Consider the following 7626-nt stretch of genomic DNA (forward strand, 5'->3'; position numbering starts at 1 on the left):
ATCATGTAAAGTTCACAATAATTGCTTGAATCAAAGTGTAAGTGTATTTTCATCAAAAACTTGCCTATTTACTAAGAAAATGTATGAAACTACCCTAAAATAGTAAAGAAAAGGTCAGTAAAACTGGCCAACATGCCCTGGCATCATTCTGTTGGAAGCCGCCCTGAGAATTATTATTGAAATTCTGAGGTCTCTGAGGTTGGTCCCTCCATCCAAAATTTGGGTGATTTCTCTACCCCTGATTGTATGTCTTAGAATATGGATCATCATTGGGATTTCTAGGACCACTCCCCATGTAATTGACCTATTCAGAAGAGGATTAAGCATAATCATAATTATCATTTTGTACAAAATTACCTGTCATGTCATAAGAGACCTCTTGAGGTGGATTTTGGGTGTTGAAAGATGAGACTTGTATGCCACCCATCTGTTGAGTAAGTAGATTTATTTGCTGAGACATAAGCTTGTTCTGAGCAAGAATAGCATTAGGAGCTTCTACTTCCATAACACCCTTATTCTGAGGAGCCTCAAAGTTCACAGGATTCCTGTTAGATGAGTATAAATATTGGTTGCTTGCAACCAATTCAATAAGCTCAATAGTCTCCTCCGGTGTCTTCTTCTTGTGCAATGAACCACCTGCAGAATTATCGAAGCACATCTTGGACATTTCACCCAAACCTTCATAAAAGATATCTAGTTGGGTCCATTTGGAGAACATGTCCGGAGGGCATTGCCTAGTCAGTAGCTTGTATCTCTCCCAAGCTTCATAAAGACTTTCACCATCCTTCTGTCTAAAGGTCTAAACCTCCACCCTAAGCTTAGTTAGCTTCTTTGGTGGGAAAATTTTAGTAAGAAACTCAGTAACAACCTTGTCCCAAGTATTTCCAAACTCTCTTTGTGTTGGGAATCTAGCCATAGCTTTGCTCCATCCCTCAGAGCAAACGGGAAGAGCATGAGTTTGTACACCTCAGGATTCACTCTATTTGTCTTCACAGTATCACAAATCTGCAAAAAATTAGAAATAAATTGATTTGGGGCTTCTTAGGGAAGACCATGATACTGACAGTTTTGTTGCACCAGGGTGACCAATTGTGGCATCAACTCAAAGTTGTTCACAACTATAGAAGGCACCACAATGCTTTTTCTGTAACGATCTGCAGTAGGAGCAGAGTAAGAGCCAAGCACTCTCGTTTGTTGCTCATTCCCGTTCGGATTTGCCATATTGGCATTAGCAGCATTATTAGGATCCATAGTGGATTCTGCAACCTTGTAAAGTCTTGCTTGTCGCAAACGCCTCCTGAAAGTCCTTTAAGGTTCAGGATCAAAGTCTAAGAGAGGTTCCTTGTCTCTGTTCCTATGCATAACAGACAGAAGACAAGAGGAGGTGGAACTCTCTACGTCAGAGTGTAGAGAATTCTAAGTGAGGTAACCTATGTAAAGAGATAAAAATATTGAATAAAACAAACACTAAAATTCAAAAATTACTATTAAAATTAAGATTAAAATTTTTCGAAATTATTAGGAAAATTAAATAAGAAAAATTAAAATAAGACAAACTAGGGAATACCAAACTTAATTTCAGAAATTATAAAGAAATAGTTGAGCGAAATTTCGAAAGTTTAAAGCCTAAAATTTAAACGAGACTAATAACATAAGAAAAATAAAAATAATAAAAGAAAATAAAGAAGGAAAAAACAAAAATGAACTAAAATAAAAAAAAGAGAAATGAAAGAACGTGGAACAATCACGATTGAAGTTAAATAAATAAAAAAATGAAACGAAGACAGGGCTTGATGAACAAAAAGAAGAAAAAAATAAAGGAAAAAAATTGAAAAATAAAAATTAATAATACTAAAATAAAACTAATTAAAAGAAAAATTATCTAATCTAAGCAATCAAATAACGAATAGTTATTGATCACAGTCAATCCCTGGCAACGGCGCCAAAAGCTTGGTGCGGAATTTACAATCACAAACTAACCGGCAAGTGCCCCGGGTCGTACCAAGTAGTACTTTAAGTGAATGAGGGTCGATCCCACGAGGATTGATGGACTAAGCAACAATGGTTAAGTGATTTACTTAGTTAGACAAAAAGAAAATGGTGTTTAAGAGTTCAAAAAAGCATTAAACAGGAAACTCAGAATATCAGAAGATAAGCAGTAAATAAGTTGGGAATAATATATGGAGAAACAGTTAAGGCTTCAGAAATATCTATTTTCTGGATTGATTTTTCTTACTAACTATTTTAATCATGCAAGAATTAATTCGTGGCAAACTATATGTGACTAAACCCTAATTCCTTAGACCTTTTTAGTCTCCTCTAAAATTTATCAACCGCCAATTCCTTGGTCAATTAATTCCAATTAGAGGGTGAAGTTTAATTCTAGTTATATGCCACAGAAATCCTAATTACCCAAATATAAGAGGATTATAGGTCACGTATCCCGTTAAATCTAGGTAATTAGAAATTTAGGAGAATATGTTTTCAAGCTGTTGTTCAAGTAAAGAGCTTTTTCAAGTTATACAAAAACTCAATTAGAAAGAGGGTCACACTTCCGTTCCACCCAAATTCATATGATAAAGAACGAAAATATTTCTTGAAAAATAGGAAAAACAAGAGAATCAATCCATACAATAGACAGAGCTCCTAACCTTAACAGTGAATGTTTAGTTGCTCATGGTTCAGCAAGAAAAACTAGGATTTAGGTAAACTGTAATTTACAGAATGAGGTTGAATAATCCAAAAGAGAAGTTTCTTTTCTCTTTTATATCTAATCCTAATTAATTTAAAATCTATGTTCTAAAACTAAAATAATATCTTTTCCTATTTTAAAATAAAATAAAGTTTAAATCAGAATTAATTAAATAATCCATGCGAGCCTTGTAAGCATGGGGACCACTTCCTTTTAATCATGGTTGGCGCCCAACTTGAGGAAAGTTGCGCCTTACTTGAGGTGGGCAGCAAGGAGTGGCATGGAGTGCTTGAGTGCTGCACCTTACTTGAGGAAAGCTGCGCCTAACTTGAAGAATCCGGACCAATGTTGCGTGTTATTATTGTGCCTTGCGCCTAACTTGAGATTTCTCAAGTTAGGCGCAGCCTTGGCAGAATTGGTGGGAGAGAAATGTGGACTATTATATATCGTTGGAAAGCTCTGGAAGTTAGCTTTCCAACGCCACAAAAATCACGTCCATTGGACTTTGGTAGCTCGAGTTATTCATGTTTGAGTGTAGAGAGATCAGGGTTGCAGCATCATTTGCCTTCTTCTCTTTTTCTACGAAAACTCCATCAAATCTAGCCAAATACTACCTAAAATAAACAGAATTGCATACAACTCAAAGTAACATCCATAGTGGCTAAAAGATAATTAATTCTTGATTAAACTCAATAGATTAAATACAAATTCGCTAGAAAAAGATAGGAAAGATGCTCACGCATTAGTAAGCATCTTTACCCTATTTTCTGCTTATTTTCTAGTTAAATTTGGTTAGAATTTAGTGAGTTTAATTATATTTTAGTGTTAAAATCCTCTTTGGATGCAACTTTGATTTGTTTTGGTGTTTTAATGAACTCAGGTAAAATTTGGATCAGTTTGGCAGAGTTTTGAGCAATAACGAGAAGAATTGGAACTGCCTACTGTAACAACAAAGTTTTCGGATACACGAGACTTTTTCTGAAGATATGGAGTCATCAAGAGGATTAGTAAAGGACGCACCTCAGCTATATTCCCAAGCACCTCGATATTCATTATTATATGTCATCACGAAGCAAGAACTTCTTTTGAGATAAGCTTGACGACACCGTTGCAAAGAACCCAATTTTTAAGCCATATTGGTTAGGAGTTTTTTATTCTGGTTTCCGTAAATAGTCTCAGTTTGACGAACCGGACTCAATTCATGAGTGAAGAATAAAAGTAATATAATATTATTATTGTATTAGTACTAGAGCTACTTGAATGATATTATAAAATTACCTGGTCTGTTTTAGTGAAAAATAGGAGATCGATTTAACCGGGTTCACAATTTATTGGTGCAGATTAGCACCAGCACTTTCAGATGATTTTAGCAATGTTAATGACTCATCATACATTTTCTATTCTCATATTAAATATGTTACTAGTGTCATTTATACTAGTAGATAAGAAAAGAATTTTTAGAGGTGTTTTTACATGTGTTCTGATACATCTAGTTTTAATAGTTATATACCTAAGATATTTTAATATAATTTTAACCACCTCCCAAGCCAACCAATCACAGCTCTCCCCTCACCCCCAAGACACTTCATTTGGTCATTTGCTACTTCCTTGTCCAAAATTGAGGAGAGAGAAAAGAGAGAAAACTTCATGAACACTTAATCTTCAAAGCTTGATTTCTTTTTAACTAAAACTCAAATCAAAATTCCAGTCCAACTAAAATGATCCTCTCTTCTTTCTCTTCTCAACCATATGACTAATCAAGGCTAGAAATAAGGTGAGATGGCTGTTCATGCCCCTTTTTGGTTTGGTTTCATGAAAACTATGTTAAACACGAGTTTTCTTGATGTTCTTTCTTAGATCTCTTGCTTAGCTTGATTTGTGAGCTAAGAATCTTCCATTCCCAGCAAGTTTATGGTGAGTAATTCCTTCCTAACATATTGATTAAGGTTCGGTCAGTTGAGATTTTATGGATTCAAAGTTGTTCTTGATGTGTTTTAGGAGGAAAAAGTGCTTAAAGAACACCTAGAAGCATAACCGGATTTGAGGCAGCAAATCAAAGTAGGTTTTGGTGAAATTAATCTTTTTTAATTGTGCTTGAGTTGTGTGATTATGATATGGTTTGGTTATGCTTGAAATTTATTGTTTATATGAGTGATTCTTGTTGAAATTTTGGTGAAAATTTGATGAAATTTGATTAAATTCAAGCTATGAAATATGGGGCTTTGGTGGTTGCAATTTTATTTTATCTTTAATTATGCTAAAAATCGGTTACCGAAATGATTGAAAAACGGGTAAACACAAATAAAGAGTCTGGAAAATTTACGAAGAAGACGAAGAACACTTTGACTATGATGAAGAACAATGAAGAACACCTTTTCGATCTTAAAAAGGGCAAGGAAGTAATTATTTTGGTGTTTGAGGGGTTAATTTGTAAATGTTAAAAGTTAGGGTGGTTAAAGTAAAAATATTAAAAGTTTTTTTTATAAGCAAAGGGTCATAAAGCCCAAGAAGCAAAGAAATTACATAGGAATCATTCTAGCAAATTTAACCCCAGCTGCATCTGCGATAAGCGCTGCAAAGAGGAACGTCGGAGGAGAAGAGAAACAAGTGAGTCCATCTGACAGAGGTGAGCCTTCTTAGCCAACAGATTCACACAAAAATTCCTTTCTCTGTAGACATGGGAGACACGAACATCCCATGGGTGAGTAAGAAGCAGCTTGATGGCACGCAATACGGGGTTGTTGCAGTTCTAGAGGGAGCCATGTTCTGAACAAATTTGGAAGCACAAAGGGAGACCGTCTCAATCAAGAGCTTCCCAATGCCTAACTCACGAGCCAGCTTAATCCCTGTGTACAAGCCCCATAATCCAGCCAAGGTGATAGAGTAATTCCCCAAATTCATCATGAACACTGCAATCATTTTACCCTGACAGTCTCTAATTAGACCACTACAACTCGCCATGCTTGCTGGGGGCATAACGGAGCCATCAACATTCAGTTTAAACCAACCCTCAGTTGGGGGTTCCCACCCAATCATATCTTTTCTACTGGTACTCAGTGTTGAAACCTCTACTTCAGAAATGGCGAGACAATCCTCGTAGTTCTTGGCCAGGTAAATAGCTTGATTAAGTAAAGTCTTTGGGTTAGAGGGGAAATTTTGAAATATGAGCTCATTTCTACTTTTCCATGCTAGGTTGCATGTGGTGATGAAAATAATGGGGCAGCTGGTCCCATTTCTATTATGAGGACTCCATAAATTCTCTTTCATCCAGGCTTGGATATCTGTCTGAAAGAAATTTTGCTGAGAGTTCCTGTTTACCAAGCTCTTCCATGTTCTGCTGATGAAAGGGCAATCCCGCATCACATGGAGTAAGGTATCAGAGTTATTTGGACATCTTGGGTAATCTGCTACTTCAGTAAGTCTTCTTCTAGCTCTATTTTCATTCGTTAGGAGGCCATTTTGAGATAGAAGCCAAGTGAAGTCTCTCAGACGTTGTGGAAATTTAAATTTCGATATTTTATCAAAAGGAAAATCACTGCTAGGGTTGGATTGGTGTATTGTTAGATAGGTGGATTTAATAGAAAAAATACCTGTAGAAGAAGGTAACCAGCAAATCATATCTTCTCCCAAATCCCATTGGCATGCTTTAATTGATCTTATCATATCTGTTACGAGGGTTACCTAAAACTGTAAGTCGATGTCGGACGAGATCTGCGGTGGTGGCCGGAGCTGACGTGTCTGACTTGTTGGACTTGGTGGTGCTACTGATCCTTTGTCACCAGAGGGTGGTGGTACTTGCAAGAGACTCTAATGCTTAAGTTAGCATGTGCTTTAGGCAGGTTTTTTTAGAAGAATCAGAGTATGAGTTATACCTGGGCACTCCAGTGTATTTATAATAGTGTGGAGTGACCTTTCAAGAGATAAGATAGTTATCTTATCTTATCTTTGAGTGAAGTCATCTTATCTTTAAGAGGAACTGCCTTATCTTTCTTTAGGCTTTGCCACCTTTAGATTTGGGCTGTGTCCCTTTGTTTGGGTCTGTTTGGGCCTTTTTTGTCGATTTGGCCAAACTCTTTATGAAGAGGTCGGGGAGCCTGACCCGAAGAGGTCAGTCGCTATGTCTGAAGTCAACCCGGGTCGCCTAGCTCGACTCAGGGTATGAACAGTGCCCCTGCTTGAGCTCGGTCTTTCTTTTGAGGTCATTTCTTTTTTTAGATTTTGACCCCCTTTTTTTGGGGAGGCCGAGCTCGAGCATTTTTGTCAATTTTGTAGAACTCCTATTGGGACTTTGAATGTGGAACGTTTCCCTTTTAATTGTAGCGCGCGTTGTGCTTTTTTTGGAAACGTGTGAGGGTTAAAACTCATTAACTCCTCTTTTTCCGTTTCCTTGTTTCCCTCTTCGTATTCTCATTTTGAATTTTAAAGTCTCATCTCTTCAGTTTCTCCTCTCCTTTCTTTTCACTTTTCCTTGCTACAGTGCTTCGTTCCTCTACATTCTCAAGTTTTTGCGTCTTTGTCCTTCATATTTCCAATCCTTCGAAAGTGACTATTTGGTGTGGATTCGTCGTTGCTTTTGCGCTTGCTTCTTCTTACTCCACAGGTTGGTATTTTCTTTCCCTTGTATTTTTTCCATAGTCGCCTTCTTATTGTTGCCTGTGATTTTCATTGATTTTGCATCCGGGGATCTTGTCCCTCTCAGAAAAAGATTATGTCTTTCTTTTTGATATTTTGTTTTCATGGTTTTCTGAAAGAAGCTTGCATTTTTATGGTGACCCCTGCACTCTTTTGTTTGTGTCGTATGCCTTTTGTTTCTTTAAGGATTTTTATCCTTGCATGTCCTTCGTCTCCGGGCTCACTATTTGAGTTTGAACTGTTTGTTAAAGAAAGGTTGTGGCTTTCGTTGATTTTCATTAGTGATGATGATGACTTTTCTT

The 7626-nt window shown here is 36.8% G+C and overlaps 1 non-coding gene across 1 annotated transcript; it reads left to right on the forward strand.

Moving 5' to 3' along the window:
* Positions 1 to 713: 713 nt before the first annotated feature.
* On the forward strand, positions 714 to 820 carry LOC112714237 (small nucleolar RNA R71). The gene has a single exon (XR_003159191.1). It is a non-coding gene; the product is annotated as a small nucleolar RNA R71 (small nucleolar RNA).
* Positions 821 to 7626: the final 6806 nt, after the last annotated feature.

This window comes from Arachis hypogaea, chromosome 9 (genome assembly GCF_003086295.3).
Source record: "Arachis hypogaea cultivar Tifrunner chromosome 9, arahy.Tifrunner.gnm2.J5K5, whole genome shotgun sequence".
Lineage (NCBI taxonomy): Eukaryota > Viridiplantae > Streptophyta > Magnoliopsida > Fabales > Fabaceae > Arachis > Arachis hypogaea.